Here is an 18,351-nt window from a genome sequence, read left to right as displayed (position 1 = left end):
CGCATGGGCGGTCGGTGTCAGCTGGACCGCGGGTTGGAAGCTCCAGCTCCGAGCCGGGGATTAGCCCCAAAGGCTTCTCAGCTCTGTCGCCCGGCAGGCCTTTAGCTCCTGCCTGGGGCCGGTGCCTCTGGCTGTGGAAGTGCAATGTGGGGTCTCCCGGGAAAGGGGTCAGGTGGCTGCGGGAGGGCGGTCCGCGTGTCACAGACCACGAGGGCTCGAGTCAGCCTGTGTTAAGCTGAATTGCTCGGGCCAGACCCCTCTGCCCGCGCCACCTGCCCCAGTGCCCCAGTGCCACAGCTTCCCGGGGCCAGGTGTGCACCTGCCGCCTCTCACCCAGCCGGCCTCCACTCAGTCCGCTGCTGGCGTCCCCTTCCCCTCTCTCGCCCGCGAGTCCTCTCCTCCCGGGCTTCCTCTCCTCGGCCACCGGCCCGTCCCCACAACTGGGCGGGCTGCGTCCCAGGCGGGCGGGGTCTGCGGACCCAGACGGGGCAGCTGGGGCTGGGGCTGGGGATGGCCACCGAGCGGGGCTGCAGCCCGCGTTTCCACCCATTTCCCTGCCCCGCGACTCCGGGGCTGCCCAGGTCTTCCTTTCCCGCTCCCTGAGGAACAGCTCAGTGGCGTCTGCGCTGCTCCCTGGGCTGAGAGCCTCTGGCTGTAAAGCCCAGCTACTGGTGGAGTTGGGAAAAGGGATCCTCAGTGCCAAGCGAGCTTCTGTCTCCTCCCTCAGTGTTTCTGCCCCAGGTAAGTACCTTGAACACTTTCAGGTGTTATGATGGCGATGCTTGTTGGTGTCATGTGTTTTTATAGTGAGAGGGATTACAGTGTTGATAGCAGGGCTTGGTTCAGTTAAAAATGAGCTGAAGGCATAAGGCTGTGTCATCCTCCTTCCTTCCCTCTCCCAGGGTGAAACGTGTGACCATCGATTTTAAAAAGACAGTTACATTCCCTAACTAGCCCAGCCCAGCTTGGTGTGTTAACAGGAACAGCACCACCAGAGGCGTTGGAGACCCAGGGACATTGCAGTCCTAAAGAGCTCCTGGCACAGTTTGGTTTGTTTTGGTTTTTTGTTTTTCTTAAATTGTGGGGCAGACTAAGTAGTATAGAGGGAAAAATAATTGTCAAGAAATATTTTTTCATATAACAGCTTTATTGTGATATTGTTCACACACCATGAAGTCCACCCATTTAAATGGTACAATTCAGCAGCTTTTAGCATATTTACACTTGTGCAACAATTATTATTCCAGAACATTTTCATCACATCAGAAAGACCAGTGGAAATGAATGACCAATCCACCCCTCCCCAGTGGTGGTTCTAAAGAAGTTTCTTGCCTATTCTTGACCATAAATTAACTTGTTACATTCCATGAAAAATCTGGTAGGAATTCTAATCAGAATTGCAATGAATCTGTCTATCAAAATAGGAAGAATTAATGTCTTTATGGCATAAACTTCTTCTACCCATGAATATAACTGGGACCCTATATTTTCATCTCTCCAGAGCCTGGCCCATGGGAAGTCCTCACTAATTGTTGGGCTTGTGAATGATGAGATTCTATACATCATTAGTTGCAACTGTAGCCTTTCACAGAAGAGAAAATTAACCTCAGTGAAGCCAAGTGACTCTCTGATGGTCAGAAAGAGTGACAGCCAGTGCTGGAGTGATCTAGTGGACTTGGTGCTTGCAACCAAAATTCTTCAGCAGCTACAGCTAAGGGGATTAGAGTGTTCTTTTATTTTTTCTTAATGGCGTTGCTTTTATTTTTACTTATTTTTTTAAATTAATTTTTATTGAAGTGTAGTCAATTTACAATGTTAGTTTCAGGTGTACAGCAGAGATTCAGTTATAAACATATGCATATGTGTATAAATATGTTTTAGATTGTTTTTAGTACAACTCATTACAAGAAATTGAATATAGTTCCCTGTGCTATATAGTAGGTCCTTGTCATTTATTTTATATTTATTAACGTGTATCTGTTAATCCCCCCTTTCCTGCCTGCTAAACACAGTTGGCTTTCTATGTCCATGAGTCCATTTCTAGGAGCATCATTTTTCTTAGTAATATATGCTGGTTGGCTGCTTTCAGTTTCAGTAATTCCATCTGTGGGTGCTTTTCTTCTGGTGGCCTTTATGTGGTTTGTACACGTGGTAATATAGGTCTGTATTTGGGAGAACTCCAGGCCTCGTGTAGTCCCTGGTACAGAGTTCCCACTGAGTTGATGCTTGAACTGGGAAAAAAACATAGTAAATGTTGGAATTTCCAATATGGTTGAGACTTCCAGGTTTCTATAACCTGCTTAGCCCACCTTAATATTGGCTGCACCCTTACTTGGTAATTTGGTGGAATTCCATTGTATGGTGGTGTAGAGACAGGGCCTTTTATGCTTATTCTCTTTCCTTTTTCTAACACTCATTCTCCTGGGTCTCCCAGATCCTCCCCCAGCAGTGCCCAGGGCTGGCTTGGTGCTGCGCTGAGGATATATTTATTAATAAGGACCTTTCCTCATCTCTTCTGAGCCTCCATTTTTTTCTCTGCACAATGAGGTCTTAGACTAGATATGTGCTTTTCAGTTTCTTTTAAAGCCATGTTTCCTTTGAGAAACAGAAAATGCAAATCACTCCTCCAATCCCAACCCTTTAGATTTTGATACAGCCTCCAAGGAGTGACAAAGCACTTTGTGGAAAATTGATGTGATTGTGATTCCAGGTGGCACAGAAAAGACTCTTCAGAGATTTATTGCAGGGAGAGGGCAGGAAAGGTGCAGTATGTCACACTTTCTAGTGTGAGCACTGGAGCAGTGGCTTGGATTTAAATACGGTGTCTGACGTGGCCTCTCTCTAATCATGTACAATGTGATAAACTTCTCTACCTCAGTTTTTCTTGATGTGTCAAGTTGGCGTGATAATATTTTAGGGCTTTTGTGAAACATTATACACATAATCCATTGGTGTTTCGGTAGAAATAAGACCTGCTAGGGATTCAGGGATTTGTTTAAAAAAAAAAAATCTTGTCCATAGCAATCTGTCGGTGTGTATTTTGAATTTCCTGGAGGGTGAGGGTTGAGTCTAAAGTCCATCGTGGGACAGGTGGCCCATAGTTTTCTGTGCACCTGATTGCCTCCTCCTCCCCAGTCCTCTTCCTCAGTCCAGGATTAAGTTCCCTAGTAGATTTACACAGAGGTCTTGTGGAAATGGCTTTTCATTTTATTGTTTCACCAAGAAGGGCTGCCATCATGATCTCTGTGGTCAGGTTTTGAAGGGCTGCCATCATGATGTTTAGTCAGGTGAAGGCTATGCAATTGGGAGTTTCTATTTAATAAAAAGAAAAAAATTACTAATAGAAAATTAGAACAAGGGTGATGACAGGAGCTCTTGGAAGTGGGCACCATTAGTTTTGTTAGCTTCAGGTGCAGTGGCCTCTTGCCACGAGGACCCATCCTCTTGCTCTGAAGTTGGAGGGAACAATGGGTTGTGTGGGAATGTTAACTGAGTGTATCTCATGTGCTGGGCATTGTCCTATTTGTGCTTTGTGTTCCTTATTTGAGACAGTGAGCTCATTTAACCTCAATAGCCTCTTTAAAAAATTAGACTTTTTATTTTGAGATATAATGTAGATTCCCATGTAGTTGTAAGAGATAATATGGAGAGGGCCTATGGACCCTTTGTATAGTTTTCCTTAATGGTTCCAACTTGCAAGTTTGGGGTACAATTCATTACAGACTCACTAACAATTTGAGGTTTGTTTTATTGCCCTAATTTTATTCACGATTAAACTGGGGCTTAGAGAATCACACAGGCCTGACCAGGTCACCCACATGGTTAGTGTCGAGACGGGTGGAACGTGGGCTTGGGATTTCCAGGCAGTACCATTATGATGGTCTGTGGCAGGGAGCAGCATTCATTTTGCTGGTTTATTCATTCATTCAACAAACATTATTGAGTAACCTCTGTGGGTCAGATGTTTTCATAGGGTTATCTGATTCTTCAGCAGTCCTGAGAATCAGGTATTGTTTATATTTTTTAATCTGAGAAAATTAGCTCTAAGAAGTTATAACCCCCCCAAATGAAATATAGCTCATAAAGGAGCGATACTAAATTTGTACAGTCACCCCTTTTTATGCAGGTGGTACCCTAGGCATTTTACATTTGCAAACTTCTGTAATCCAGATATATTAATGTAAGACAAAGATTTTTTTTTTAATTGAAGTATAGTCAAGTTTACAATGTTGTGTCAATTGCAAGGTTTTTTTTTGAATTTTGAATTAAAAAATATTTTTTCAGGAGGGTAATTAGGTTTATTTATTTGTTTCATTTTTTAAAATGAGGTACTGGTGTTTGAACCCAGGACCTCGTACATGCTAAGCACGTGCTCTACCACTGAACTGTACCCTCCTCCCCAAGGCAAGTTTTCTTATCCATTATTCTGAAGCTTAGGAGTTCAAATAAATTGGATAGAAAACCAGATCTTTTGATCCCACTGTAGTCCTTTTCTTTATATTCTGCTGAAGGAGGTTGGGGAAAGCACTTCCTTTGTTCACTTCCTTATTCAGCATTTTTCAGCAGTGACTTTGCATCAGGGCCTTGGTAGGTGCTTGGAAACAGAAAACAAGAAATGACCCTTCTCTGCAGGGCAGAAAGCCTAGACCAAAAGCTGGGTAATGTGATCCGAGCTACGGTAGCCATTTGAAGACTCTGAGGACAAACTGTACCCCCGGATTTACTTGAGCTTCCCTTGCCTTCTGCTTGGTACACACCAGGTCACCACAACCCAGATGGGCCTGCAGCCCACAGTACAGTATGTACCTCGATCTCCTCTCCCCTCTCGTCAGGGCCTGCAACATGAGCATCCCTGACTACGAGCAGTGTGCTGAGGACCACCAGACTTTCCCCGTGGTGGTCGAACAGGTGGGGATCATCTCAGAGGAGAATTTCTTTTGCATCTATAAGTGAATCACCTTGGTGAGTCAGATCAGTCCGTGCGGCTCCCAGTGGGCAAACTGTATCCACTACAGGCACCACTATGCGCCCAAGAATGGGTGGAGCGACTTCCAGACCCACCGCAAGGTCTTGGGCCTTGTCATCATTACTGACTGCCTCTCGGCCAAGGCTTCGAAAAGCTCCACGTGCAGAGGAGCTGTATGGCACCACGCTCTATGACTCTCAGCTCTTTGACTTTCTGCTGCATGGGGAGGTGGCCGAGCAGCCGCGCACCAAAGTGGCCTTCAATTTACGAGGACTGCAGGGTGGTGGAGAAGAGGATCAAGGACTTCACTGAGTCACTCTTCATCTTGCCCAAGTCCAAGAGGCTGGACTGTGCATCCGACAATTCTGGGGACAAGATCCTCCTTCTCTGCATCCCATTTGAGAAGGAGGACATCATGGGACTGGACACAGAAAGCAGGTAAGTTTACCTGGAGGCCAGTCCACCCTGGCTGTGTGCCGGGTTTCTTCCCTACATCCAGAAAGGGATCAGCAAGGAAGAGGACTCTCTTGTAGCCAAGGGTGGAGGGAGGTCCAGCCCGCCGGTTTACAGACATTTAAAAGTGAATCCGCCTTTGTTTCAGAGAGATCCTTTTAGGGTTATTGTGGACACTTACTCCAGGTTTTCAGCCAGGACCCTGGTGGGACCCCTGGAGTTGCTGTCCAATAGAGTAGCCACAGCCACTGATGCTAGGAGAGCTGGGGAGGAGGCTGCTCTGAGGTGAGATTTGCTGTAGGTCAAATGAACATCAGACGCTGAGACTTGTCTAGTAAAAAGAATGTAAACTATCTTATCACTTCCTATATTGATTACATGTCAAAATGATAGTATTTTACATACAGTAGGTTAAGATTTGTTCTTAAAATCATTTTCTAGTATTTGTTTTTTGTTTCTTGGTTTGTTTCTTTGTTTACCGTTTTAAATGTGGCAACTGGGAAACTTTCTTTACATGGCTCTCATTTCATTTATGTTGGGCAGCCTGTCTTAAGATAGTCTCATCCCTTTGCTTGTAGATGAGATGCTGAATCCCGAGAGGCAGAACGAGGCGCTGGTTGAGCTGGGGCTGGAGCCGGTGTCTCCTGCCTCCCAGGCCCAGCACCTGTTCGGCTCAGGCCCTCTATTTCTGCCCGACAGCCAGCATGCCATGTTAGGACATCAGAATCACCGCCAGGGACCTCCGAATGAACTCCTTATGCAGGGAAATGCGTATCACGGAGTATGGGAAAGAGCAGGGAAATGTTCATCCTCACTTTGTCCCTGTGATTAAGTCAACGGCCCCACTTTGTCTCGGAATTACAGACGAGCTCTTCTGGGCTGCCTACCCCCCCCACCATCTGCTCTGTTTCCCCGTGTATCTATAGTGCTGTCCTTCGTGCAGAAGAGGGTGACATGCCTTTGCCGAGAGGTGGTCCCCCTTTGCTGGGGAGAGTGAGGGAAGCTGTGTGCCCACGGCCTACGGCCTCAGGCCTTGAGTCTTGAGAGTACTCATGGCGGTCTGACAGGTGACGGTCAGAGGACCTGGCACGGCTGCCGGGCCCACTGTGGAGGCGGTGCTCTGTGATTCTTGAAATTAACTAAGATCAGATTCTACTTTCTGTTTGTTGGTAAGTTGGAGGAGAAGATGCCAGAGAATTGATAAAAAGAATGTCCAGACCAGCCCTGTGAGTGATAGGCACAGGGGACCCGAGTCCCCCACGTGTGTGAGGTGCCTAGCGGGCTCTGGATGAATTTTCTGTTCCTCCCGGACATAACTCTATGGCTTAAGGAATGGGCAAGGCATGTCATGGCCTGTACTTGTCCTCACAGGGCCTTTGATCTTCATGCCCGCACTCCCCTTCTGCTCCTTGGAGACGAGGTGTCAGGTTTAGGAGCCTGGGCGCTGCTGAGGGCATAGCTGCCAGCACCGTGCTACACCGAGGCTGGCTCCGTTCACCTCACATGTCACCTCCTGCTGAGCCCCCAGGCGTCAGTCAAGGTAGGTGCATAGGTGCAACATACGCAGAGACCACGTTCTCCCCCTGGACAGATTGGTTGGTGAGCAGTGGAAGCCTAGAGCCCTGCCCCAGCCCCAGGCCAGTGCCTCCTCTTTTGTCATAGGAGGCACTGGTGACATTTTTGCTCAGCAACTGCTTGGCTCTGACTCTGCAGACCCACCAGAGAATGCCAACTTGTTTTTGCCTTTTGAAGTCTGCCCTTGGGATTTGGCGGAGTAGCTGGATGTGTGCTTAGCCCATAGTGGTTGACACTGTCACCATTGTTTACCCAGAACCTCGTGTACCAGGCATGGCTCTCGGCATCAAAATACAGCAGCGCATTAAACCTCCCTCCTGGTGGGTCTGTCTGTTTTGGTACCATAAGGGCTCAGCCAGCATCTTAACGTCAGTGAGATAACGTGGCCAGTGAGCTCGGGTCAAGCACATTCTCCTCCAGTCACTTTTACTGAATTTTTGCTTTTACTATTCCACAGTCATTAATTTTTTCAACAATGCTTTGGTACAGGAACAGCCTAATTCTCTCCTGCTACTCTTGGTGGAAGTGAGTAAAACTGTCCAGCCTGAAATGCGACCACATTTTGTAGCTCAAAATCTGCCTAGACGCATATAGGTGGAGTTTTGGTTAGGGGCGCTGATCATGTTGGGGTCCCCCGGCAGCGCCACTCCCCTCAGGCCCCTGCCTTCCCCGGAGCAGGAGGTGAGTGTGGGTCTCACCGTCCCAGCATCCCTGGCCTCACACACTCACATAAATTCTTGTATATGCTGTCAAAATCATTTTTGTTCTTGTGTGTTTCTAATTTTCTCTTGTTCCTCTTTTCCTTTTTCTTTATTCTTTTTCTCTTGTACTGCCAAGTGAGCATGTTGTTGCGTCTGAAAATGTGGGCTGTGCACACCCTGCATTGGAAATATCCAGATTGCCCTCCGTACTGTCTCCATCGCTTTAAAGAGCAAAAACTTAACAGTTGCCTTGATGCATGTATTATCCTAGTCATTTTTTATTTTCTAATTTTTTGGAATATTTGCTTTGTTAGCACATCACCCACTGGTGTTTGATACCTGTTAAAATCCTTGCTTTGAGGAACCTGTTTGGTCCTCCTTATATTTGGTGACAAATGCGCCCTTATTAAATTTGTTTGATTGTTTTGAAGAAGTGAGATGCGAATTGATTTAGGCGGCTGCTGAGGGATTCTTTTCATGGAGTATTTAAACTTGTAAAGTCAAAGTCTGCAGCATCTTGCTCGGTTCCTGCTTTTACACAAACGTGCTCTTCACGCGGTTCCTGGCTGTCACTGTGTGACGTGCGTGATGGCACTTCCTGGCCAGCGGTCACTGGTGAGAAAGTGACAGGCTCGTGGGTGTGCAGCTGCAGGGGACGCTGTTGGAGGAAGCAGTCACCGTTTAGTTATTTAATTTTTTTTTTTTTTTGCATTCAACATCCCTGTGCCATTTACTTTACTTTGCCTTCATAAAGTGGCTTAGGGGGGTCTAAAATCCATGCCACTCTTGTGTTCCCTTTACGAGGCTGGTTTTTCTGAGTATCAGGAAAACATGGCCTTCTCCTAAGTAGCTGGCTCACCTGGATCTGGTTGACACAGGGACCGCTAAAGGGGACCGTAGCTTCCTCTCTTCTCCAGCCAGTGGGCATTCAGAGCCGGGTCTGAGCTTTGCCTCAGCAGCTGTGCAGGCCTCCCTGCCCCGGCCTTTACTTTTAACCCATGTTGGCATAAATAGCTGACTCCGTGTCTGTTGCAGCTGACGTCCACCACTGACGGCCGTGTCGTTACTTTGCGGTAGGGAGTCTGCAACACCCCAGCCAACCTTGAAGGAAGATGTTTTGGCCGACCTAGGACCTTGGATTCTCACCCCCATCATGGTTCATCTCACTCGGTGGAAGGGTTTGGCCACCACCATCATGCTGAACATGAGGCCTTGTTTCTCCTTTCATGCTCTGGTCCAAATGTGGGCACTTCATTTATCACTGAATTTGTATCGCTTGAGACAGGCCATAATATCTGAATGAGTCCATCACATTCTGGGTGGGGAACAGAACAGAAGTAAGTGTCACAATTAGATGGAGTCTAGGCTGTCCGTGTTGGCTAATGCTGGCTGGGATCTGTGATGGCCGGGCTGTGCCCTGGACACAGGCCTTTCCCGTGGCTCCCGAGAGCCCAGGGGTTGGAGTGAGAACAGCCTTGCCTGGGTTCCTCCATCCTCATCTGCTCACTGGCAAGTGTGGCTGCTAATTAGGAGCTCCCCCAGACCTCGGGCCCTTCAAAGCTCAGACCACGGGAGAACCTTGAGTCCCTTCTCCTGGGCCTCCTTTGTGAGAATCCAGTGCCTTCTGAGGTGACCAGCGGCAGGAGATGCCTCCCCCTCCAGGGAGCACCCTACGGAGGACTGTTAGTCAGTGTACCATGCTGTGAACTTGGGGGGTTACGGCCATGGTCCCTGTAGAACCACATTTGAGATGGGCTTAGTGACGGAAATAATAGGACTGATTCCAGGGCAGGGATTAGGGGAGGGAACATTGGAAATTGAATGTGACCTCAAACACATAGTTGGGTGCTGGGGCTGTTACTAAAATGGGGAGTCTGGGAGGTACCTGCCAGGAATCGAATTCCAGATTAAATGGTGAACATGAGGCATTTTTAAGATGCCATTTGTCATCCAAGTTAGGACTTCAAAGAGGCACTCGTGTCTATGAGATTGTGGCTCAGGTGAAGGAGCAGGACTATAGATACACGTTGGGAATCGTCATTCTTAGCTGGTGTTCATAGCCTTGCATGTGAATTACATCATCTCGAGAGCTGCAGACTGAGGCTGAGGCGGGGCAGGGCCCTGCCTGGGTTGGAGGAAAGCCCAGACCATGCAGCTTTGGTGTGTCAGTCAGCGGCATTTGCGATTTTCAGCCTAATGCCATTTATCTTTAAGGGGCTGGGGTGTGTGCAGGGCCAGCCAGGAAGAAATCTGAAGGGAGGGTCGTGGCCACGTGTGTGTCTTGGGAAGATGCAGAGTCTGCAGGGTCCTGGAGGGTAGAGTTCTTAGAAGCTGGAGTTGGAGTGAGGAGTGGGCAGAAGGTAGTCACACTCACCTGTGAGGGAGGGTGGAGTCCTTGGGAGTCCACACCCTACCGGACTCGCTTTCCCATGAACAGAAGGCAATCATACAGAGTATCTGAAGTGAGAAAGGATGGGTGCTGGGAGGGGAGCCAACCTGGAGAATGGTGCTTGGAAAGGTCTGGAATAGTCTCCCTGGAAAATAGAGTTAAAAATACCCAGAATCTTAAGAACGTTGATAGTGACTGGGGAGGAAGCAGTTTTTCTGGCCTCCTAAGGGTAAGTCATGTATCCGGGGATACACAGAAAAATCGGGCATTCTGTTCCGTGGTTTTGATCCTTACCGGGGGAACAGTGCAAGTTTAAAGGGGGAGAAGGGCAGCGGAGGGAAACTAGCCAGGCCCCGTGTCAGGTACCAGTCGGCCACCCTACTTGCGTGTTGAATTCACATCCATGCTTCCCAGGTGGGCGGTGGCAGCCCCCTTTTGCAGATCGGGAAGCATTCTCAGAGGGTTAAGGAATTGGTCCGTTTAGTGGCTAGTAAATGCTGCAGCAGAATTCAAGCAAGGCCTTGTCAGACTTCAAGGGCATGTTTTCTCTACTAATTCCGGTACCTCCCTGTTGAACCTGGAATGGTGAATTGGGTCAGTTTTGGAGCCTTTCAGAAAAAGTACGATTTAAGTGCCTCAGGACTGTTTCACAAAGCTCAGCGTTCTTTGATTTTTCTGAAGCACCGCAGTGCTTTTCGCCCCACAGTTGTTAGGTTTTCTCCATTCTCGATGACGTGGTTGCAAATCACGTACAGGTGCAAAACCAGACTTAGCAGCTTCTGAAGGGAAACTCTCCAGTTCTCCCTTGATCGGCTTTCTTCCACGGGATGTAACTATGCTGCAGCGTAGGCCTGAGTTTTACTTATGGAGTGAGGGTTTAATATCCAAAGTTAGCATAAAATGGTCAGATGAAGAAAATCGACTTTGACAATTTATTTTTGGGTTTCATTAGACAAGATATACTATCAATTAATGACCCATATAGCAAATGAAATTGACTACAGAACATTGCATTTCTTACTTTCTATTTAGAGCTCTCTTACAGAATAAGGTTGCCTGCTTTGGAAAATCATCTCCACCACCACGGCACCTATCAGTGTGTTGGTGTGATTGCATTTATGCAGTGAATGTAATCTGGTCTTCCTCAGCCCCAAACACTTCAGTGAAGAATCACGGGCTGTAGCCATCTCTTGGTCACGCAAATACTTCTAAAATTATATGATGCCAGAAAAGAAGGAAGAGAGAGAGAGAGATTGCCTTTATCAAAGTTCCTTTCAATTCTAACTGCAAACTGTTGTTGAGCAGCTCTGGTTTCCTTTGGATATGAATATATACATTTCTTTGCATGTAATCTTGGTTTTGGACTAGAACACCAAGTTCTTGCTGTCCACAAGCCACAAAAACAGTAGCCAAATTGCACACGTGTGAAATTGTTTATACTTTTTCCTGAGAAAGTATCCTTGAATTTGGGACTTGGGCTGTGATTTTTGCTTTTTGCTTCCCGCACCCCTCTTGTAATCTCTCACTCCTTCCCACGTGGCCCCCAAGAGTTCGTGGTCTCAAAGGAGCGGGCAAACACCCAGTTGGTCACCATGTACTGCTGCTATACATGAAGCCCAACCAAGACCTAAAGGACATTATCAGAGAGGACTTCCTGGAAGAAATGGACTCTACATTCATTTGTGAGGACAGAGTGTCAGCCAGGAGAAGTAGTCAAGAATGTGGCTCAGGTGGCAGGTGCAGCCCGGGCAGATGCCTGGAGGCTTTTGGCGTGGGGAAACGGGGAGAGTGCCCTGTGTGGTCCAGGGTGGAAGGTGCCCCTGCTGGTGAGGACACTGGAGAGAGTCCGGGATGGAGGGCTTTGGAAGAGCTTGGGTTTTACTAGAACTGACACAGTAGTCAGTGAAGGGTGTCATCAGAAAGTGACCCTCAGGAAAGGTAATTCTTGTTTTTCTTCTGATATTCTACAGACACAAGGGTCGGGACGGGTGAGAGTAGGTATGTCTGTCCCTTTGAGACCCACCCCGTCATTCATTTATTCATAACACGTGCACTTCTGTGTGTCTAGGGGAGAGAGGGTGGAGCCACATTAGTAAGCAAAATGTATTTGCTTCTTGTGAGCTTAGCATTGTCAGAAGTTGACTTAGCCTAGAATGTTCTAGGAATAGAGGAACAAATTGTGGTAGTTGGAAGGAGGGAAGGCTTCCTTGGGAAACAGTCAAAATGAGCCTGGAGACAAGTGGGAAGTAGGAGCAAGTCAGGGGGCCCCTGAGGTCACTGGGGACCTGTGTACTGAGGTGAGGCTGGGCAAGCAGTGTCTGGGGTGGGGCTAGAATTCCACCAGGGAGCCTCTGAAGGGTTTGAAGTGGGGGTGATGTAATCAAATTTGTGATTTGGGAAGACTGCTGTGGCTCTGTGTGTGTGTGTGTGTGTAGCAGGGAATAGGGGAAGGGTGCCACCAACAGGGGGGGTCATTAGAAGAACATTCACAGGCTGGGAGAGAGGCATCGGGACTGCTTGGGGACGGCAGGGGCAGTGTGGATGCCGGATTTCCTTATGGGGAGGGCTTGTTAGCAGGGCGACCCTAGAGGCGACTTTTGGCTGGAAGAAAACAGATGGAGGCTGCCAGGTGGACTTTCGTCTTCTCTCCTTCCCTGCCTTGTGTGATGATCTTAGCTCAGCCAGCTTTTGGAAAAGAAGAGCTAAGTTCCAGGGTAGCCCAGGACTTTGTTGAGCTCGTTCGAGTGAGATCTGATAGGATTTAGGTTTGTGTTCAGATCTGCATGTTCACTTAGCTAGAAACGTCCCGTCATTTCGATTTCTATAGGGGTTTTTATTCTTGATAAAGATTGCTTTCTTGGTGAGAGGAAATTTAATACAGCTGTTGGCTTTCTCAAAAAAAATCATATCTTTTAAGAACTTTAATATTCAAAACAATAGGAATATATTAAAATTTTAAAGTAAGCCTTTGGTGCAGTTTCTTTGCTTTCTGAGCTAATGTGGAGTTAGAGCCTTTGCATTACTTAAGAGCACATACTTGTCAGTATTTAAAGAGCTGTTAGTGAGCGCCCCAGGCCCCACCTCTCAAAACATCATTAAAGTTTGCTCTGAAATAGTGAGGCCATAAAGGTCTTATTTGCAGAAACCAAACAGTTGGTTTATAATATGCAGCATAGCTCCCTTTATAAAATAATAATAGGTTCAAAATTAAGAAAGTGGAGGATAATTGATTTTTTTAAAGCTGAAACATAAACTTTCTTGTGCTAATGTTGCAACTGGAAATTTTGAAAAGAAAAATCCTACTGTAATATCATCTACGTGGAATACATATATGACTTTCACTTTTGAAAAGTAACTGCGCAGTGGTTTTTGAAGTCAGGAGAATTCCAGCTCAGATACTGGCAGTGATGGTTGCTGGTTTTTAATGGAAGGGCCTAAATTTGCCTTCTTAGCATTTTTTTTTTTTTTTTGGAGTGAAAAGTTTGAGTAGTGCTTTGCCAGCATGATTTTGGGGCAATTTGAGGGCAGATGTCGTGTACCAGCAATGAGATATTTCCATGCATTTTATTTTCCGGACATCACCAGGGCCCATGTGGGGTTTGTGCCTGCAGGCTGGAATGCTGCTGGACTCCCTGATCCATCACCGTTATGTCCTGTAGCTGCTCCGGACAGTGAATGATTTTCTGTGGCTTCTAGGTAATGTGGTCTGAGGCAGATGATCAGATGTGCAGTTAAAGTACTATTACTTGAAATAAGAGTAACCTAGAAACATGGCTCTAACAATACAGGGTGAGGGAGAATTGGCTGAGCTGCTTGCAGTGGGGAGTCTTCTCAGGTGACTCCCTCACCGTGATTCTTGCCAGTATCCGCCCCAGCCCTGCACGGTAGTCCTGCCGAAGCAAGCATGTTCTTTGCTCAGAAACGCACTGAATTTCCTTGTGCCTCTGTTTGTTGGCTTGTTTTTTGAAAGCACGTCTTGCCCTTTGCTTAAATGCCATCCATGGTAGTCACTTCTTACACTCATTCTACTGGACTTCGTCCATAAATAGCTGCTGAATGGAAGAACAGAATGTAGTATCTCCATGTAGTGGAACATTATTCACATGTAAGAGTGAATAAAAAAGAAAAAACAAATAAAGAGGAAAATGAAAAAGGTGACCTGTTCTGGGAACTCCTCCCTGACTGTTCAACCCGCACTTTTCCCTTTGAAACCCAATCACTTATGCTCCACCGTACTCTTTTTGATAGTACTTACTACCTTCTAATAAACTTTAACGTTTTCAAAAAAAAAAAAAAAAGAGAGAGAGAGAGATGCTGATACCACTTCAAAATGGACAAGCCTTGAAAACAGCATTTTAAGTGAAAGGAAGCAGACACAAACGGCCACATATTGTTGATTTCAGTGATCTGAAATGCCCAGAAAAGGCACATGCAGAGGCAGAGAGCAGGTGATGGTTGAAAGGGGCTGGGTGGAGGGGGATTAGGGAGTGACTGTTAGTGACAGTAGGTTTCTTCTGGGGTGATGAAGTGTTCAGGAAATAGATGGTGGTGAGGGCTGCACAACTGTGAGTGTGCAGAAGACTGCTGAGCTCTGTCTCTGGGAGTGCCTGTTGTTGGGGCGGCTTTATTTTGTTCTCATCGTGCAATGAGAAGACTCATCTGCTGCTGTGGCCGTTCTACTCCCGTGAGTGGTGAGGGTCAGAGACTTTGTAGAGTCATGTTTCTTTTTTTTTTGCCCCTTGCTGAGTGTAGGCAAAAAAGGTTTAAGCCTGAGAAAGTGCTCCATCTGCAGAAATGTCTTTTAGTTTTGCATGGTGTAAAAATCTTGAGAGCTTTTTAATCGTTGAGGACAGCCTGTGGGGGGAAACAGCCCGTGAATCCTGGGTGAGTCCCGGAAGAGCTGCGCGTCCCTCCCTGACACGGGTGGGGATTTCACCCCCGTTCAGGCAGTGAAGGGCCCAGACCCGAGAGCGGAGTTGACAGTCGTGAATATTGACATGAATCCGCTGCTTCATCTTGGATATTAATTTCAAGCTGAGTCAGTTTGTGGCGGCAGCCTCATCCTACATCAGGAATTTATAGTATCTGCTCTTTGAGGTGAAGACCTGACAGACTTGACTATTTAACAGTCTCCCTTGAATTGATATCTCAGATTACTTTGTCAAAAGGAAAACAGCAGAAATACAGACGTCCTTTAATGCCAATGTGACCTGGAAAGGTTTAGTCTCTGTGCCTCAGTGGCCTTATCTGCGGGTGGGGATGATGATAACAGTGCTTCCCTCAGAGGGGCTGGTGAGGGGAGAGTTAGAAGCACACATGGAGGACTTACACGAGATGCTCATGAATGACCGAATTTAGTGCTCTCAGCCTGGTCAGGCCTCAGGAGCAGAGATGTCAGAACAGAGCAGTCCTAGCGGGAGCTCGATCCGTGTTGGCAGGTGTTACGATCAGTATCACCTCTGTGGGTTATCAGGTAGTTTTAAGACTTGGTAATGTGAATTCATGAATAATGTTAGAAGACTAGACATCTCAGATCCTGTTTACATATTTCTCAAGATTTCCTCTGAGAAATGGATGTTTTCTCCCCATCTTAAATCTGAGATGAGTCTCTAAAAAATTCTGTATTCCTCCATGTTTTTGCTTTAATTCTCCATTTCTTAAAAAAGAAAGTTTTTAAATGGAGTTACTGGGGACTGAAGTGAGGGCCTCATGCATGCTAAGCACATACTCTCCCAAATGAGGTATAATCTCCCAAATGATTTTTTTTTAATTTACTTTCTTAGTATTCAGAAGTTAGAGGCCTCTAATTCTTTTTCTGGAGACTTGTCCATGAACCTGTAAATCTATAATTAATGGACAAAACTTGGTTTATTAAAAACATCAATAGAACTTTCTGCAATCCATCCAAAAGGAAATGCTGATTGAATTAAAATGTTTCTCCTTTAAGGTGATTTCTCCTTTTTGGTCTAGCTTAATTTATTAACAGCCATCCTCATCATCATAATGACCAAACTCGCTCTGAGTGGACACCTACCTAACACTAAAATGCTTTCCTCATGTTTTACTTCATAGCAGGTGTTTGAGGGTAGGTATCAGTGTCTCCTTTTTTGCAGCTGAGGGATTGAGAGATGGAGCAGCTTGTCCTAAATCACACCCAGCTGGCGGTGGCTAGCTCGGTGCTAGAACCCAGGCTGCACAGGATGCATTCTTAATTGCTCCTCTAATCAGCCTCCCGTTGAGTGGCTACCTGAACTTCTGTGACTCCATAAATGGCCGATTTTTGTGATCTCAGCCTTATGAGGCCTTCAAAGGAGAGACACCAGTGAGAATGTGAGACAGAGTGTCATAAATTAAAATTGTACATTTTCACAAATGTTTAATTCTCAGGTAATTACTTAAAAAGTTAATTTTTTTAATTTAGTGGTCTGTTAGCACAAAAAACAAAACATTAAAAACAATTATAATGCCAAAGAGAAGTGGGCTTTGAAAGTCCAACCACTGTTAATGATGTTACTTGTTTTTCTCTAGTGGCCCTTATTGACAGAAATACTTACAAAGACTGAATTGGTTTTATGTAGTCTTAATATGGAAGAAAAGATTGTCAGTGAATATTATAAGTAAAATCTTTACTCTTTTCTTTCTTGATGGTGAATATGTAAGTTGTTTTCATGGCTTAAGTACATTTCCTTATTTGTGAAATTTGAGTAATATCGTTTAACTTGTCTGACGGTGAGAGTTAGACGCCTTGTATACAAAGAACCCAAGAGGTGCTTAATAAAAATGTGCTGTCAGAATGACAGATATTTTAGAAGGATCAACTCTGAATACTAAAGAGTGTCGCTTATTTCTGATGCATATTCAATATTTATAATATTCATATATATGATATATTTGAATATGGTTTAAAGTAACAAGGATTCATTTTTTTTTTTTTTAGTGTAGTATGAAGTTTTAATGAAATCTGTATCATACTAGTGAGACAGGGACTAGTTAAATTGCCTTAATCAGACGACCTTGAATATTATTTACACAGAATATGTATTGTTACAACTCAGAATTCATGTTGCCGTGTAACCATCCACACAGACATTTAAATTCGTGGGATTCTGACCAGATTCATTAAGTTTAGTAAAATCCACATTGATCATTTTCAGGGAATAAGCTTCTCTCTTTTGTGATTAAGCAAAATTTTGATTTTTTTTTCCTGCACTCTTAACAGGTTTAAAATATCAAAACATTGATTTAACAAGTCACTTTTTTAATAGAATAAAGCTCATGCTGTTTTATTATGTAAATAAATGTTTTTGTATTTCATCAATCTTGTATGATATCCTGGCTCTTTGAGAATTATTTTGCAAGATACTTAGATAACCTAATGTTGGAAAAATACAAACGTGACTTTTATGAATATAGGCCTAGTACAGATCTGTTGGTTTATGCTACAGTGCAAGACATGAGGCCTGGGAGAGCTTTGCTGCCGATTGCAGGACAGAACCCATGTCTCAGTTTCCCCTCCTGTAAAATGAAGTGGCTGGACTGGATTCTTTCCTCTTCTAAGATGAGTTTCCATGAACCTATGTCTTTTGTTTATATTCAGGAGTATTAGCAATATCAGATTAAATACTAAATACCCTTCCCTTCCCCCGAAGCAAAGTGCAGTATGTGCTACATAAGCTTTTAGTTATCTGATTCTCTTTTCTGATCCTACAGGCAATTTTTGTGTTGCATCTTTCCCGGCAACCTGGAAGGTCATTTTAGCCATAGGTGGCGCTGTTGCACCTTCTAACAGTCTTAATATTCCTTTTGCAAAAGAAGGCTTAACAAATGTTATTTTGTTTTGATTCCGTTGCTTAGTGCTTCAGAATAGCACAATGTCCATTATGTCTGTCTACCTGGAAAAATTATTCTGCTTATGTCTTAGACTTATTCTGTCATCTCGCTGTGAACATTTCAGACTTGCTGTGCAAACAATGGCAAAATCGGTCTTTTCTTCCAGTGTTAGCAACCAGTGAGCCGGAATTTTATAAAGCAGCTAAGAGCGGCCTCTGGAGCACCTTAAAGCTGAAAAGTGTACTGAGTTCCCTGAGTATTGACCCAGCAGCTGTGTATCATTTGTTGGGAGGTGATTTTGTACATATAAGAAGGGGTGTAGTTTTTTGTCTTCGGTTTGCGTGCACGTGCTGCCACTGAGCCACGTGAGCCTGAGTCAGTTTGCTCTGAGTTTTTCCCTCGTCTGTGAGATGGGGACGCTCGTATCTGCTTTGCAG

General features: G+C 45.4%; 1 long non-coding RNA gene across 3 annotated transcripts in view; it reads left to right on the top strand.

The window, feature by feature from the left end:
* The first annotated feature begins 4,193 nt into the window (after positions 1-4,193).
* LOC135320841 (uncharacterized) overlaps positions 4,194-18,351 on the top strand; it is a 57,236-nt gene continuing 43,078 nt past the window's right edge. For all 3 annotated transcript variants that reach the window (XR_010380188.1, XR_010380186.1, XR_010380187.1), the window contains exon 1: positions 4,194-5,404. This is a non-coding gene — a long non-coding RNA (uncharacterized LOC135320841). The remainder of the gene's footprint in view (positions 5,405-18,351) is intronic.

The sequence above is a fragment of the Camelus dromedarius genome, unplaced genomic scaffold (assembly GCF_036321535.1).
Source record: "Camelus dromedarius isolate mCamDro1 unplaced genomic scaffold, mCamDro1.pat HAP1_SCAFFOLD_185, whole genome shotgun sequence".
NCBI lineage: Eukaryota > Metazoa > Chordata > Mammalia > Artiodactyla > Camelidae > Camelus > Camelus dromedarius.
The sequence above is the reverse complement of the archived record's forward strand: the minus strand, read 5'-3'. Positions and strand labels throughout refer to the sequence as shown.